At 39.3% G+C, this 18,561-nt stretch overlaps 1 protein-coding gene across 8 annotated transcripts in view; it reads left to right on the top strand.

Annotated features, from left to right (window-relative positions):
• LRMDA (leucine rich melanocyte differentiation associated) overlaps positions 1 to 18,561 on the top strand; it is a 1,290,642-nt gene that overhangs the window by 1,076,081 nt on the left and 196,000 nt on the right. The gene's annotated exons all lie outside the window — the stretch shown is intronic.

The raw sequence follows: 18,561 nt of genomic DNA on the forward strand, positions 1-18,561 counted from the left end.
TGCAAGATTGCCAGCTCTTCAGGTGTACTTTGCATATCAGCCTGTACAAAGACTATGAGGAATCAGTAAGAAGGAACTGAGTTTGATACTTTTTACCTATTTTCTTCCAGTATCTTTAACCACACTATTCATGTAGTATTCCCTTGTTCATATTTTGGGAGGTTTTGATCTAGATACATCTTAGAGCCTTTTTTGATCTATGAGCAAGAATGCTTCCTGGTGACGTTTCCATTGGGTTTAGCTAGGGATGTGTATAGAGTTCTCCAAAGGGTCCTTAAATGAAAAATTAACTTCTTACTCACAAATCGACTCATTTCCCATGAGTATCTGTTTTGGAAACAACCAATCAGCATTGGCTATATGGGCAGAAAAGAGTTACTAAGAGAGTTGTTGTTACATTTGGTAAGAATTCTCATACTTATGATAAAAAATACTACACTTCTGCTGGGTTCGATAATTCGTTGCAATGGCCGCACAGAACTCACAGACAGTACTCACAATTATGGGGTTTTCTAAGAAAGTTGTTATTGTTGTTAGATGCTGTTAGGTGTTTTTAGGTCTATTTGTTTCTGATTGGTAGCAGTCCTATATACAACAGAACGAAACACTGCCCCATCCTGCGTCATCCTTATGATAAATAGCTAAAAAAAAAAAAAAAAATTATGACAGGTATCCTGGTATTCAAATTGGATTTTGCTAGGTAATGACATACTGACTTATTCTCACCTGAGCCAGGTTTTGTTCTTCCTACATGTTTAAAGTCATAGACATCAATCCTATTTGCTTTCAGTGACCCTACCTGCTCCACAGGGTTTCCAAGGAGCGGCTGGTGCATTCAAACTGCGGACCTTTTGGTTAGCAGCCAAATGCTTAACCATTGGTGCCATCAAGGCTCCACTCCATATTTAGGCAGGTCCAATTAGTCACTTTTCAGATAGACATCTTTTTCTGCACATAGGCCCATTTTCAAATGAGGGTCATAATTCGCCAGGTGCATTTCTGGATAGATAGCCCATTTTATCTATTATTTCACTGATGATTGGCTATATAACTCTTTCCTGTTTCAAACTTTGCAGATATTTATGCTGAATACTATTGGAGTATATACCAGTCTTGGTGGGGGGGGGGGCTGAGCAATTATCCTGGTTTGCCTGGGATTGTCCTGATTTTAGCACTGAGAGTCTCATGTCCCAGGAAACTCCTTCCTAAGATGCAAAAACTCTCAGTTTTCAGTAGATGGAGGAAAAGTAAAAAAACTGTATGGCAGCCCAAAGTATAGGGGCTGAAAGCAACAGTGCTTTTACTGCCAAATAAATACAGCATGGATTAAACACCTGCCATAGTTGCCGTCTCTGCTTTTCCCCCTGAAGTTGGCAACCGTGATTTGCAGTTCACAAGGTTGCTGTGAGTTAGAATTAACTCGATGGCAAAGGGTTTTTTGTTTTTTATTGTTGTATTATTGATGCAACGGAAGTGTGCACCTACCAAACGAAAAACCAAGCCCACTGCCGTTGAGTTGATTCCGACTCATAGCGACCCTACAAGACAGAGTAGAACTCCCCCATAGAGTTTCCAAGGAGCACCTGGCGGATTTGAACTGCCGACCTCTTGGTTAGCAGCCGTAGCACTTAACCACTATGCAACCAGGGTTTCCTAAGTGTGCACTAAGTGGCTTGTAGTTATGAATGTTAACAGTTCATCTGTCTTTGACTTGTGAATTAACACTTACGTTTTGTGTCGAGATCGGGCCAGTTTAATAATTAACATTGTGAACATCATGACTGTTTTTTAAGAGTTTAGAAAATGTGAATGATAGCAATACCAATGCCAGGATTGCAGACCTCACAAAAAAAGGGTAAACACCTATTATTTCCATGACAGATGCAAGGTCTCGTGCAACTTGGTTGGGTAGGTAAAGAATCAAAACAGGATATTGCACGGTATGCAGACAAGAGTCAGGAACAGAGTGTGGTGGAGAAGGGGATATGAGAGCACACAGCGAGACTGAATCTCACAATTTTGAGATGAGATAGTGTAAAAATGGCATAGCGGAGGTGTCTGACCTCTAATTTCACAAGGGGGAAGGAGAGAGAATCGTCACTGGCAACAACAGCCCAAGGCTGTTGCTGTGAGGCAGAGATCAGACATACCTCCCCTCTCCAACCTTTTTACCAATCCTGAAACCAGCCACCCCTCCCACGGCAATCTCTACTCTTCTATTAGATTGGATAGTTTGTTGCAGTGGGCACATGGAACTCACAGACAATACTCACAATTAGGGTTTTCTAAGAAAGTCGTTGCTGTTTTTAGCTGCTGTCCAGTCTGTTCTGACTCATAGCAAACCAATGTACAACAGAAAGAAACACTGCCCAGTCCTTTTTTGCTGATCGTCTACTTTACCAAGCATGATCTCTTTCTGCAGGGACTGGTCCCTCCTTATGACATGTCCAAAGTACTTGAGACCAAGTCTCACCACCCTCACTTCTAAGGAACATTCTGGCTCTACTTCTTCCAAGACAGATTTGTTGGTTCTCCTGGCAGTTAACTGTATATTCAATATTCTTTGCCAGCACCGTAATTTAAGGCAACAATTCTTCGGTCTTCCTTATTATTTGTCCAGCTTTCATGTACATATGAGGTGATTGAAAATACTATGGCTTAGGGTAGGCACACCTCAGTTCTCAAAGTGACATCTTTGCTTTTTAACGCTTTAAAGAGGTCTTTTGCAGCAGAGTTGCCCAGTGCAATGCATCTTTGGTTTTTGACTGCTGCTTCCATGGGTGTTGATTGTAGATCCAAGGAAAATGAAATCCTTGACAACTTCAATCTTTCTTTGTCATGATGTTGCTTATTGGTCTAATTGTGAGGATTTTTGTTTTTTTTATGTTGAGCAGTAATACATACTGAAGGCTGTAGCCCTTGATCTTCCTCAGTAAGTGCTTCAAGACCTTTTCACTTTTAGCAAGCAAGGTTGTGTCATCTGCATATTGCAGGTTGTTAATCAATCTTCCTCCAATCCTGATGCCGAGTTCTTCTTCATGTAGTCCAGCTTTTCCGATTATTTACTCAGCACACAGATTGAATACGTATGGTGAAAGGATCCAACCCTGACGCAGCCCTTTCCTGATTTTAAACCACGCAGTATCCCCTTAACAATAATGTTTGAACGACTGCCTCTTGGTCTATATATAGTTTCCTCGTGAACACAATTAAGTGTTCCGGAATTCCCATTCTTCACATTGCTATCCATAATTTGTCGTTATCCACACGGTTGAATGCTTTTGCATAGTCAGTAAAGCACAGGTAAACTGGTACTCTGTGCCTTTAGCCAGGATCCCTCTGACGTCGGCACCGATGCCCCTCGTCCTGCGTCCTCCTCGGCATCCGGCTGAACGTCTGGCGGCTCCCTGGCGATGCACTGCTGCAGCGGCTTTCGAATGATCTTCAGCAAATTTGACTTGCTTGTGATGTCAGTGATATTGTTGGATAATGTCCACATTCTGTTGGATCAGCTTTCTTTGGAGTGGGCACAAACATGGATCTCTTCCAGGTGATTAGCCAAGTAGCTTGTCTTCCAAATTTCTTGGCGTAGACAGGTGAGCACTTCCAGCATTGCATCTGTTTGTTGAAACACCTTAATTGGTATTCTGTTCATTTATGGAGCCTTGTCCTTTGCCCATGTCTTCACTGCAGCTTGGACTTTTTCCTTCAGTACCGCTGGTTCTTGATCACATGCTGCCTCCTGAAATGGTGGAACATCAGCCAGTTCTTTTTGGTACGGTGACTCTGTGTATTCCTGCCGGCTTCTTTTGATGCTTGCTATGTCATTCAATATTTTGCCCATAGAATCCTTCAGTATTGCAACTCAAGGCTTGAATTTTTTCTTCAGTTCTTTCAGCTTGAGAAATACTAAGTGTGTTCTTCCGTTTTGGTTTTCTAACTCCTTGTCTTTGGACGTTTCATTATACTAGTTTACTTTGTCTTCTCAAGCCACCCTTGGAAGTCTTCTGTTCAGCTCTTTTATTCCATTTCTTCTGTTCGCTTTAGCTGCTTTACATTCAAGATCAGGTTTCTGAGTCTTTTCTGATATTCACTTCAGTCTTTTCTTTCTTTCCAGCCTTTTTAATGACCTTTTGTTTTCTTTATATGTAACGCCCTTAATGTAATCCCACAACTCTTTTATCTCTTGTAGGATAAAAGGTGTGACTCATTTAGGACATGACTGAGTAAGGTTGATGACTTAAGTCATAGTCTCTAGGAAGGCAGTGACTCAGGATACATCCCACCCTAATTCTGCCTTATTAACATAATGGACAGTTCACTCCCAAATGGGGCTGTAATCATAGGCATAGAGGCTAGGATTTACAACACATCACAAAATGGAATATAATCACATTAGATCACAAAATGGAGGATGACTACATCATTACATAACTGCCAAAACACTTAAAATCTTGGCCCAGCCAAGTTGGCACATAACCTTATCCCTCACAGGTTCCATATACCTTATTTGCATAGTCCTACTCAGTCACTGTGTGGGAGTCACAAAGACTATGGCTAGAAGAGCCATATTAAGTAATTCACTGTGTGGCAGACAGGCAAGTACTTCTAAATCAATTAAACTTTTTTTTTTCTTTCAAGAAGATACCAATGCTCCGTCAAAAACAGTGACTGCTGGACTAGCTTGGTCATACCACACAAAGAGCGTTATGTATTGTTCCCTTATTCAATGAAACTGAGTAAAGTTATATTTCCTGATTCATATTGCAATTAAAATGAGCCCTAGTGGTGCAGTGGTTAAGAGCTATGGCTGCTAACCAGAAGGTCAGCAGTTTGAATCCACTAGCTGCTCCTTGGAAATCCTATGGGGTGGTTCTACACTGTCCTGTAGGGTCGTTATGAGTCAGAATTGACTTGATGGCAGCAGGTTTGGTTTTTTTTGTACGGGTAAACAAAATTTTTTTAATGGTTTCAAAAATGACACAGTGTAACATACACCAATTCAGCAATTTCTACATGTACAATACAGTGGCATTGATTATACTTTTTAAATTGTGCAGCCATTCTGACCCTCCTTTTCTGATTTGTTCCTCCCCTATTGACATAAACTCATTTACCCCTCTGCTTCCTATCTAACCTTTTGAATTGTAGTTATTAATTTCATCCCACATAGTAAGCTATTTAAAAAAATACAGTGCTCGTGGCAGACATTCTTTACCAGTTAAACTAGATTGTTTTTTGTTTTAAAGAAGACTTAGGGGATATTTTTGGTTTAAGGTTTCAGGGTTAAAGATTACCTTAGGGCACTAGTTTGGGGGGCTTATCCAGCCTCAATGGCTCCAGAATGTCTGGATTCCATGAGAATTGAAATTCGGTGCCACATTTTCCCCCTTTTGATCAGGATCCTTCTTTAGAACTTTTGATCAAACTTTCAATAATCGTGGCTGGGCACCATCTAGTTCTTCTGGTCTCATGGCAAAGGTGGTATTTGTTTGTGGAAGCAATAATTTCCTCCTCCTATTCCTGACTTTTCTTCATCCTCTGTTGCATCAGGTGACTAGAGAGCAATTGTTATACCTTAGATGGTCAACTGAAGGCTTTTAAGACCCCAGACACTATACAATGAACTAGGAGGTAAAACAGAAGTGCTAAAAATGATAATTAGGCAATTAACTGGAAGGTCAAAAGGGGAAATTTTGATAACAGATGAGTTGGCCCCTTACAGAGTAGTGGTTCTGTCAGACCTTACCAAGATTCATGCTTTCCTTTCTATAGTATATCAAATGATTCCTTGAATCATGACAACAGCAACAAAGAGCTACCTCCTAGCTCTTTGGTATTTTGACTTGAAATATGGAGGTTCACATTTTCTTCTTGATTCCTACGAAGATTTTAATGAAACTAGAAAACATGAAACAAAAAAAGTTGCTTATATCTTGTCTAAATACAAAGTAGACTTTGCTTATCTGTCTTCATGTTTGGGAGAAAGTACAAATGCAAATTTTGGCAAATTCCATTCAGTGTATTAATTTCTTACCTAAGATAATTAAAAGGCCTTACCTACTAAATACTCTGCAGAGCTTGTCCAGAACACAGCTAAAAATGGGTATGATTTACTTCCCTGTAATACTGAGGCCTTCGTAATGAAAGCTATTGTCACTTTTCCATTTTCTCAAAACATGTAGCAACACTTAATGAGATTTTTTACTTTATAGAAATGGAAGGAGGCAGCCTTTTCAGATATGTTTCTACAAGATGGCTATCATGGTTGCTGTCCATACAGAAGATGTTAAAATGTTGGCCTGCTGCAAAATCATATTTCAAAGAATGAGACAATGAACAATATCCTGTAATTTATAAATACATTGAGAATGAAAATGGAGAAAATGATTAAAGTAAAACAAATTTATGTAATGTTTCTATAAAACATCTTTGAAAAGGCCATATCAAAAAACCAAACCAAACTCACTGTCGTCGAGTCAATTCTGACTCATAGCAACCCTATAGGACAGACTAAAACTGTCCCATAGGTTTTCCAAGTCTGTAAATCTTTAGGGAAGCAGACTGCCGGTGGAGCAGCTGGTGGATTTGAACCACTGATCTTTCGGTTGGCAGCAGAGCTCTTAACCACTGAGACACTAGGTCTCCTTGAAGAGGTCATAGAAGCCTGGAAAAGGATGAAGTGACTGTACCTGTGTTGACTGACGTTGTATGTAGGTTGTGACAAAAACTCACAAAAACTGCTTCAGAACTTAAAGAAAAAATAGATGTGACCAGAGAAGGCAGCGAAGTTAAACTGGTCTTTCTCAATTTCCTTGCTAATCTAATTTTGATTTCATGAGTTCAGAATACTTCTGTGCTTTAAAACCATTTTCTCTGAGAAACAAAGGTTTAATATATGGTGATATCCAGTGTGCTTCAGAGTGTTTTAAAAATGATGGACATTATAGACAGGGGTACCTTCTATGATAAATTGTAAATATAACAGATGCAATTGACAAAATGCTCGTCTACTAAGACAAGCATCTAGATACAAAGTGGATGAACATTTTGGAAGGGCTGGTAACTAATTCCTGCAAGTCCGACATCCTGTTGTTGCTAATAAGTGAACTCCCAAGCGCCATGTCCACGTGCTTTTGTTGAGAGGGTGTTTAGCTCAATGTCATCACATAGGACTGACACTACGAGTCACTGTAATGTGGATTTGATAAAAGCAGAGCTGCAAGTCCAAAGCAACCTTACATTGGACTATGATCTGCCTCCGAAACGTCATAGCCTTGAAAATCCTGTGGGGTAATTCTACTCTGCACACGTGAGGTGGCCATGAATCAGAATCGACTGGACAGCAACTAACAACAACAAAAGAAAACATGGCTGTCCTAAAGGTTGCAGGCAGTTGGGAGAAGTATTATTGGAAAAGGAAACACAAAGAGTAAAACTTTATTGTAGGACAGAAACATGTTATGGGTATTTTTTTATTAAATGTAAGTAATATCTAATTAATTCTATTGTGTTTTCATTATCCTTTAAAAATGTTATATATCTGTATCTTAAGAATGCACAATAATATAGCCTATAAAATTTAATTTTCCAGTAAAAAGTTAAAAAAAAGTAAAAATAGCTGTATCAGGGGACAAAAACACAAAATATTTCATTATTTTTTCACACATATTATTTGTTTAAGTAGTCCTACCATTACAAGGAGCCCTGGTGGTGAAGTGGTTAAAGCAATTGATTGCTAACTGAAAGGTTGGTGGTTTGAATACACCAACTGCTCTGTGGGAGAAAGATGTGCCAGCCTGCTTCCATAAGGATTACAGTGTTGGAAAACCTTTTGGGCAGCTCTCCTCTGTCCTCTAGGGTCACTATGAGCTGGAATCGACTCAACAGTAACTGGTCTTTAGAACCATTAATTACTAATTATAACTAATCCTGTTTTTTTTTTTTTGGTATGTGTGTTTCTTTAAATAATAACATTTATGTAACAGAAAAGTAAATGATACTGAGTAATATATAATTTCAAATACAAACCTATTTTTCGTATTTTTATGTTAAAGTAACACACACACATATAATTAAAAAAATTTTTTTTTTTTTTACACACACGTATCATTACTTATCATATATTCTCATGGGTGGTTTTTGTTTGTTTGGGCCTGGTATGACTGTACTGTGGGTTGACTCTCAAAGGTTTGGTCACCCTACCTGCCAGCAGCATGCTTTTTCACAAGTCTGTCTTGTTTTAAGACAGGGAAGCATATAAAGTTCTCAATAGCTGCCTTTGACCAGGTACAAGTAATCACTCATGTTGGCCAGCGACTGTAAGTTATCTTTGAATTATTCTTATTAACTACATGTAAGAGTGGGGAGGATAATGATTCTCAAATGATTGGCATGCCATTTAGGAATCTTTTTATGTCATTTTAAAATGTCATTTATTTGTCGTCTTCTTTTGTTTGTTTGTACCAATTCAAAAAAGGGAAAGATACCAAGCTTTCCATTCTCTTATGAGAAACCAAAGTAGAATAAGAAATTGTCCATATGTATGACCAATAATGTACACCACACACCTACGCGCATTTAGTAGTTGGCCGGAGACTGCAGCTTCTTTTAAAAATGTATTACAAGCAATTGGAAAATGAAACTTTTTTTTTCATCATCATCTTCTTTCAAGAACCCATAAGGATTCTCTGGTGTTCAAGGCCCTCATGATGTTTTCCTTCCTTCTTCTTCACATGGAAACCCACGATCTACTTCACTATCCTCACATTCCATGTCTTGGTGCTTAGGATCCTGCCTTACTTTTATACGTACTTCAAGGCCCAGTGCAAATCCCCTCTGCTTCGTGAAAACTTCCATGGAACATTTTCTAACTACGCACTTGTCTATACCACGAGCCTTACTACTCAGCTGCCGTCTTATGTCAGGTTTCATATACTCTCTCCGTATGGGTTCTGAAGTAAAGGTCATTCTTTGTTCTTCTCTTGTATCCCCAAGACATACCTAAAACAGGTCTGGACAAACTGTAATTGTTCAAGGAAGATGATTGATTGGTTCATATAAACGATGGTTCATATAAAATATGTGTGTGGGAGGAGGCAAGTAATAATACCATTTCTTGCAGAAACATTGTTCAAAATGTAACAAGATGTTAAAAGCACAACGGCTTGTTGAGATGGAGTAATAAGGGGGAGCTGAAAAAACACTCATGACCTAGGCTTCTGGGCTCAGGTTTTAGTCAGTGCCATACTACTTCTGTGTAGGGACGCTACACTATGTAACACACACACACTTTCTCTCTCTCTCTCACACACACACACATACACACTCACAGGAATGGGGTTTGGCCTTGGCATACATTTTTAATTTGATGCCAGTACTTTTTAACCTCCTGGTCTAAAGTCGGAAAACTAGCCAGGCAGTGTCTACTTGAGTTATGAGTTGAGAATGAATTTCACAACAAACCTCAATGATTTTCCACCAACAACATCAACCCAAAGACAATTTCTAATCACTTGGTGGCCATCATATTGCAAAAGAAGCAGAGCACAGACGTGCTGTCTCTTTTGCTTAAATTTATGAAAACCCGCTGAAAGGGAATGTAGAAAGTAAACCATCCATGGTAAAGCATTGTGAAGGAAGGGAGAGGTGCTGTGGTTAGCTGAGTTTCTCAATCCCTCAGATTCCCAAAGCCAAGAGAAAATTTATCCTCTTCCACCGAGACATAAACTAAACTCCTTTTGGTCATTAATCTGCAAAGTTGATGCCTGCCACGGTAATTCATCAAACATTTTTGTGGGGTGAGTCTGGTGGGGCCTCTGGGATATCTGGCTTTGAAATTCAAAGCACTGTTTTGTCCTCTGAGGAAAGAGTGACTTTCTCCCCTCACTGCACATCTGGAAGGGAAGTTTCTGCTTCGGCTCTTCCCTAGGCTGGGTTGGGCCTGAAAGGAGCCGCCATCTTCTGAATCATGTGTTTGTACCTTACAGTTTGGAATACCCTCCCCAGGCTGTTAGGTGAGAAGAAGGAAGAAAAATACTGCAGCCCAGGCTCTGTTTGTAAGAGGATGTTTTCTTGTATTACAGTTCACCCTAGAAAAAGGACAATTATTGTTTTTAGTGATTTTTATAGGGTCACTGCACTAAGCATTGTAAGAAATGAGGAAAATTCTCGAGCTACATGTCTCAATTACCTACACATAAATCAGGTGCTGGTTCTGGAAATCTGAGGTCTGATCTGAACTTGGAACTATGTCTCTAGGCTCAGAGACAAATGTATAACCTGATGAGAATAGGCTTTCTAACAGAAAGCATGCCCCTGGGTAGCTGGGCTTGTCTCCTGCCTCGCCAATAACTGCACTTGCCAATGCTTTGTCCCTTAGCCAACGGTCTCCTCTGAGCATTCCAGCCCTTGCATGAATTGACCCGGCTCCCTCTCCAGGGTCCCTCCCTCTGCCTCCCAGCTCTGCACCATACTTCAGATACAGTGCCCACCTGTCTGTTCTTGAGCATGCCAATGTCTTTTCACATAGGGTTATGTACTCTGCCTAGAAGTCTTTGCCCCAAAATATTTGTGAGGCTGGCTGCTTCTCTTTGTCACTGAGGTCTCAGCTCTAATGTCACCTCCTCAAAGTTGTCCTCTCAGTGTACTCAGTTTGAAGCAGCCCAAACCAACCCACCCATTAGCCACTTTCCATTATGTGTCCTTGTGTTTTTTTTTTTTAACCCTTATTGATATCTCGCATTTTTTCATTATTCATTCATTTGTTTGCTATTTATTTCTTCCTGTACCATCTCTACCTCCACTAAATTATAAACTTTGAACATGCAAGGGTCCTTGTCCGTCCTTGTTCACTGAAATATTTTATCTATGGCATGTTTTCAATAATTCCTGTTGAATGAATGGATTAATGTTACCTTGTTCTGGGGATGTTTGGCTGAGGTCTCATGATATTTGCTATAAAATGTATGTTATTTTTCATATTCCTAATTTTTTTTTTAATAATCATGCTTGGATCCATGTATTTTAGGTGTAACTAACTCTTATTTATCTGTTACCTAATTTATACATTCATATATTCAGCTAGTTTTTAAGTACCTGCCATATGCGAGATACCATATCAAAATATCATATTCTAGCCATCCAAATGATATAATTAAATGGAGAGAGCCACATTTGAAAAAAAAATTTTTCAGATTTTACGTCATGTTGTAGCCAAATCTAACCGTTGACATTCTTCTTCTATCCAACCTGATTTCTTACCGTTCCACTTGTATATCTTCCAATAAAGCTCTCTTTTTATTTTCCTGCAGTTCTGCCTCATCTTCGCTCATTACTTTATTCTAGAACACTGGTCCCTCTACTGTTTTCCTACCCACCTTCTGTGTGTCTGTTGAAACCAATCAGAACTTTCCTCCCCACTACGGCTTCTATAACCGTTTCACTTCCCACTGTTTTCTCAAGCCCTTTCCTTTAGCATGTGGAGCCTAGCTGTCTACAATTGAGAGCTTTCTACTGACAAGGATTTTGTTGAGATCTGTGTTTGTTCCATGTACGTTAATACTGAAAACCTAAACTTGACTCTAACTTCTTGGAGACAATGAACATGTTACACAGTTCTTCCCGGTCGCTGCCAGTATCATAGGTAGTGTTGGGAACATGGTAGCAGTCAATAAATTCTTACTGATTAATTGGTGCCGAAATTGGATTGTCAGTTCAGATGGGGTGCTGAATGAAAGCAACTCCGGTAAAAGACTCTTCAACATTCAGCCCCTCTGTAGATCTAGTACAGGCAAAGCTTGCAGTGAAAGGTGGTGAAAGGTGAAATACCAATAGCAAGAGTATTATTAATCTACTTAAGCCATTAAGTGTTGTCCAGTATTAGGCTGAACTGGAAATCCTGGGTTTCAGCTCTTTCCTATTTGAATGCCCAAGAGGCTGTCAGCAAGTAAGAGGAAATGCGGAATTGGCTTTCAGTTGCCCGAGGAGAGAAGCTTAAATTCCTGGATTTATGGCTCTGCTTTACCTGAAACTTTTATTTTGCTTTTACTTTTATGTAGCAACCGAGTGTACTGTATTTCAGTTGCTGCTTCTTAAACAGTCTAGGGGAACTCTAAAAATAAGTGCCAACCAATTCATAAGTAATGTTCGTAGTGTTCTTTATTGAACGCCTTATCACACACCAATATCCTAGGAGCCTCCAACAGGTCTGATAGTTTCAGAAGGGGCCTTAGAGCAAAAGAGGTAGCATTTCGAGAGTGACTCAATTATTTTAGCTTTTCAAATTCTAGTAGTAGAGAAAGAGGCAGAGTGTAAAGTAGGAGAGGTGGGCTTGCATCCCGAATTTACTAACATGCATTGCTGTGTTAGGCAAGTTGCTTCTTTTCTTTGATCTAAAATGAATGAATGGGTTGAACTAAACAACCCCAGAACCACCTTTCATCTCTAAATTCCTGTGAATTGATGACTATTCAGACAACAAAGCTGAACTTGAATATCCAAAGATAATTTAGGCAAAGAAGAAATTTTATCCCCGTCGTCATCAAACGTGCCCTAAACTTCTTCCTATATCTAATTCATATCCTTCTTTATTTTCATTGCCTAAAGTGAATTCTCCCTCCCTGGACTCTCCATAGCATTCATAGTCTTCTCTATTCCTTTGCCTTTTATTAAAATTATTATTTAATATGTACATATCTTATTTTCCTCAGTTGACTTTAAGGAACTATTGGGCAGGAACCATGCCTGCTGTTTCCAAATATCTCTGGAGTTTCCAGAGTAAGTGCCCAGTAAATATTTGTAGCTAACAATGCACCTTAGCTTCTCAAGTGACAGCTGCAAATCTTATTTCAGTAATACTTCAAAAAGAAATACTTCAACAAGCATGTAACCCAATTACTTCAACCTAAGGAGACAAAGAAAATCTAGGAGAATTTTGAACACATGGTTGTAACTCTGAAATGGTGAAATTCTTCCAGTCTTGGTCCAATAACATGAAAATTATTTTGAATGATTTTATCAACTTGCTGTATTTGCCTGTTATTATAACAGGTATTTGTTTACATGTCAGTCTTCCCTAAACCCAGTAAGACTAGGACTGCCTCCAGGATAGAGACTGGATATTATTCTCCTTTATGTCCTCTACCTGAGTTGAGTTACGAAGTGAGTGCTAAATAGGTATGTATTGAAAGCATAAGTGAATGAATTGCCTTCGGAGCCAAAATACCCAGGCACAATGAGTAGGGATTTTGAGTCTGGTAGGAACTGTGTTAAAGAAAATAATTGGACCCTCCAGCTTCAAAAGTTGCAACTAGCTAATGCTGCTCACCCATTTCAGGTAATACTCTTTAATGGGTCTATCTTCCATACTTGGAAGATTGTTAAACTAAAACATATGATAACAAGAACCTGTAAGTTGATGCCTTCGCATTGGGTAACCTGGTCATAGCACCTCAGAAGATAAAATGTAATTTCTCTTCAATTTTATTTGGTAGCCTTGATTTTGGTGGAGGAATATATTCTTAACACTTGCAAGACAGCGGAATGGTCTAATTGTTACCACCTCACACCCCTTATCTGAGCTTTGCTGTAGACGGTGAATAGTGCCATTGTCCTAACTTGCCAAAAAATGTTAAAATAATATCAAACTCCCATAAAAGAAATCAGTGGACGTTTTCTGTATTTGTAACAGTATAAGGAAGATTAAGAGAATTAACAAACTTGGAGATAATATTTAAAAAGAAAATTAAAGAATTAGTCCCCTTACTGTGGAAGAACTTTTACAAGCGCTACCAAAACATCAGGTGGAAAAAATGGATAAAGGATATGACTCGGCAAAACTAGAAATGCAAGTGAACACAGAAAGTTCAAACTGACTAGAAATGAAACACTGTAAATAAAAATCGCCATAAAAGTTTAGTTAAAAATAAGTGGTAATACTTAATGATTGTTAGTGTGTAATGATACTATCTTTCTTATGTCTTACTTCCAAAAGTAATTTATTTTTCAAAATTTCTGGGAAACAGTTTTTCAGTTTTTATTCTCACTAGGAAAGCATGGTGGCTATCCTTTGGTTCAACAATTCCATTTTAACAACCTGTTTCTAAGAGCACAAAGATGCAGCCAAAGATTAATATAAAAACTAAGAATAACTCTTTATAGCATTGTTTATATTAAAGAAAATTAAAAACATCCTAAATATCTAAAATAGGTGAAATGATTAAAATTATGTTATATATAGATGATAGCCTCTTATTTAATCAATACAAATTGTTTTTGAAGAATGACATGGGATTATGCTGATGATATGATATGTGAAATAAAACAATAGAAAAAGATACGTAGGACTTTTTTAATTTAATGAACACACACAGGACTTGGCAGAAGTTCACTAAAATATCAGCAGTGATTCTCATTGTGTGCTAAGACAGACGATGAGTAATTTTGTGGCTGGTCCAAACATCTTTGTTCTGTCATTTTGTTTGTGTCATTGATAGACAAGTGAAATGTCAGAGCACTAGAGAGATAGTTGGTTTGAAGGAGTTATTCATGTGTTCTTTGAACAAAAAATGTAGTGTGTATTCTGAGTCTGGTACTATACTAGATCCTGAAGCATGGAGCTTAGACTCTAACGAGAGGTAGAGGTAGGTAAATAAACATTTATGGTATGGTATTTTTTTTTTTTTATATTAAGTACCGTGATAATATAAGAAGAAGAATGATGGTGACTAATATATAAGCCACTTACATAGCTTTTCTAGTTTCTCTTTCTGCATAACATATTACATCAAAACTTTAGTGAGTAAAACAACAATTTTACTACACTCATAGACTCTGTGAGTTAGGAATTCAAAAAGGGGAAGAGGGTGGCTTTTCTCTGACCTGTAGCCTCAACTGGGAAGACTTGAATACTGGGGATGACTTGACTAGAGGTTGGAATTATCATATGTCTGGAACCTGAGCTGGGAGAAGCCACAGACTAAGATTGCTGACTGAAGTGCTTACACACTCCTGTGGCTTGGCTTCTTCACAGTACTGTGGCCTCCGGATAGTTGGTGGCTCAGGGCTCCAAGTACAAGTGTTCCAGTAAACAAGGCGGAAGTTCCAATGGAAGTCTTTCTGACTTAGCCTTGAAAGTCAGGCACATTTTATTGGTTATAAGTGAGTTATAAGCCTGCCTAGATTCAAGAGGAGGAGACATAGGCCCCACCTCCTAATGGGAAGAGTATCAAGGTTACATTGTTAAAGATCAACTGATGGGCAATATTGAAATTTAACGTCTATCAAAGTTATCCAGTCGAAGATTGGAGATATTGTTTGTGGCTATCCTATGAGCTAGATAATTGTTCAGATTGCTTTACATGAATTAACTTATTTACTCCTCCTAACAACCCATAATATCAGTAGTAGTATTCTCCCTCCATTTAAAGTGGAACCTGGAGTCAAGGAGCTAAGTGATTTGCCTAAGGTCGCATAGTAAGTGGCAAAGTTGGACTTCAGACACAGGCATTCTGGCTCCAGAGTTCATGGTCTTTATCAACCAAGGTATAATCAGGCAGCTATGGAGCGTGCACTGGGTTTTCTGGTTATGAAGCATGCAGGGGATCTACATACCTCTGACTTGGGGCAGGGAGTAGGAAGCATGTCAAGAAAAACTTCCTGGAAGAAGTGATATCTAAACTGAGACTTGGAAGATGAGCAGAATCTATTGTGAGACCTGAAAGATGAATAAAATATAGTTAGCTTGGCTGGTGGGGTGGATAGCTAGAATGGGAGGTGGGTGTTTCATGAAGAAAAAATAGCATGTACAATGCCCAGAGGCAAGAGAGCACACCATATTCGGACAAGTGCAAGGAGCCACCCAGGGCTGGAATTTAGAGTTGATAAAGCAAGTTTCAAGTGATGAAGCTGGGGAGATGGGCAGGGGTCAAATCATAAGGGCCTGGGTAACTCAAAGATGTGTTAAAGATTTGGGCCACCATACCGAGGGAGTGCCAGGTGAGGGATATGAATGAACTGACTCTTTAGAATGATTCCTCTGTGGGTGAGTAGATGGGTGGGAACACGGCAAGGCTGGAGGCAGAGATACCAGGCAGGAAGTTGCAGCAGTTATCCAGCAGAGAGATGATAATGCTGTCAACTAAATTAATAAGACCAGCATTGGAGATGGTAAGAAACAAGGGGAAAAATATTTAGGATATAGAATTGAAAGGATTTGGTCATGCATTGGATTGCAGATGAAGCAGAATGAAAAGGCATAGGATACTCTAGGTCAAGTGGATGATGGTACCAAGGCTGGTATTCAGCTAGTTTGCACGAGTACAACCATCCTGGTTGTTAAAATATTGAGATAATTCCATGGTATCTCCCCCCAGAGCCTCCTTTGTGCCACATCCCCTACTATCCTGGCATTTCTCCTCCAGGTACTCAGTATAACCCACTCTACTTAAGGGTTAATGCTAGGCATAGTTGGGAGGGGGGCTCTAGGATACTGCTCCAACTCAGGGGCCATTGCCTATTCTGATTGGTCAGGACTTCTCCTCCACTGATTCTTAAATATTTTGCGCATTACCCTGGGTAGTAGTAACATTCACTGATAGAAAAGATTTTCTGGGCATAGGGAAGGGGTTCACCAGAGGTGATGAGCTCCATTTTGGGGTCTGTTTGTGTACTCAAGTGGACATGTTTACTATCCTTTTAGCTCTGGAGAAAAAGATTTAGGAATTTTCAACATGTGATAGTCATGGGATCTTAAAAGTTCCCATTCAAAGGAAATACTTTCCCTTTGCAGTGACTCCATTCTTTGTTACCCACGATTTGGCAACCATGAAGAGGATTAAATTCCTAATCAGTACTCCATAGAGGTCATCTGTGCTTGAGATGGACATTGGCAGAATGTCGTAACATTCCCAGAATTTTAGGAAGCCAGGGATCTGGGAAGGAGCATTCTTCTTTCCCTATTGCAACTAAAGCTTGTTCTGGAGAAGGTGGTCCATTCACCCCTGGAGTGCAGCTAGCTGCAGAGGAAGGGAGGGGTGCATTTGGCATCCTCTCCAGGATGGGCAGCCTACAATTTTACTAGAAGCTGATGAATTTTTTTTTTTTTTTGGTGAAAGACCGGAAAGGATGTCAGTGTTGCTGCCTGCAGGATAAGTAAGGATATCCTACTATGTATTTTATTGGCAATCCTGATAACATTTTCTCCATTGGTGGTTTATGTGTAATAGAGACCAAACTGCAATTTTCTGACCTGCCAAGATCCATTATGCCTGGTAAATATAGCTTATGCTTGACAGAATCCACACTTAGGGTGGAAAGCTATGCAAATTAAACTATGGTTTAGGCTAAATTTTGGTAGTGAAAATTATTCTCCCTTAGTGACCTTATTCAGCATGAAATAAAGCAACCAGAAAGCTATTCGTGCAGTCTACTGTTCTTTCTTTAATCAAAATATTAACACCCTTTGGATGAGCCTGGCTCCTAATTTTCATTGCCCATGTCTTTCATAGAGCCTAATCTTTTATGCCACTGGAAACTTTTCATGTTAATAGTTTGGAGGTCAGGTGATAAAATTACTTTTTTCAAGATAACTGCTCTTGGTCTCCTTTGAGGTCTGTGCAAATCCTATCTGTCTGTGGTGGCATGGTGGTTAAGAGCTATGGCTGCTAATCAAAAGGTCAGCAGTTCAAATCCACCAGCCGCTCCTCGGAAACTCTATGGGGCAGCTCTACTCTGTCCTGTAGGGCCTCTATGAGTCGGAATTGACTCGACGGCAGCAGGTTTGGTTTGTTGGTATAATACCACAGAGTCTTGGTACTTTGGCAGAAATAATTTAAAAAAAATCCTTATCTGATGTCTAGGTTATTAAAGTTTAGCCTTAGCTTAGAATGGTGTTTTATCATTGACAGTTTGAGCAGTAGTGCTGACACAGCTGAAAAAGAAGAAAGAACACCAAACTCCAGTACTGTTGGCTGTTTCTAGAGCCAGGGATAAACTCAACAGATGGTTTACTACATCTAGCTGTCCTTTCTGGTGATATTAATATTAATATATTTAGTTTATATAGTTTGGCCTCCAGTATTACCCTATCTTCATCCTCAGTTTAATAGAATAGACACCATTAACTACCCTATCTTATGGTGGAGGAGTTGGAAGGCTCATTTGGTCAGGATAACAGACTTGTCCTATATGATGGCTCTCAAGTTTTGTGAGACAGAAGATCATAGAGGCTGCGCCCTCCTCAGACTTGCCATTAATAACCTAATACAACCAGAATTAATAGAGCGTCACTGAACGGGATGCGGATGCGTTCTCAGAAACTGAAGTTTAACACCATTTATAGAGGCAAACACTTGAAGAGATGAAGTTGTAGGCCACGGGGAAGAATCTCTGCCTCTGGAGGGCAGAGGGAAGTTAGAAAAGTGGGATGTAGGAGTCCAAATCTTGTATCATTCTCATCTTTGTACAAATGGCCAGACTCATCTGCTTTTCACTGACAGTCACATTTCATCAACTAGTGAATAGATACCCCACATAGATGAAAATTGACTTTATAAAGATTCT

The sequence above is a fragment of the Loxodonta africana genome, chromosome 16 (genome assembly GCF_030014295.1).
Source record: "Loxodonta africana isolate mLoxAfr1 chromosome 16, mLoxAfr1.hap2, whole genome shotgun sequence".
In the NCBI taxonomy this organism is placed as follows: domain Eukaryota; kingdom Metazoa; phylum Chordata; class Mammalia; order Proboscidea; family Elephantidae; genus Loxodonta; species Loxodonta africana.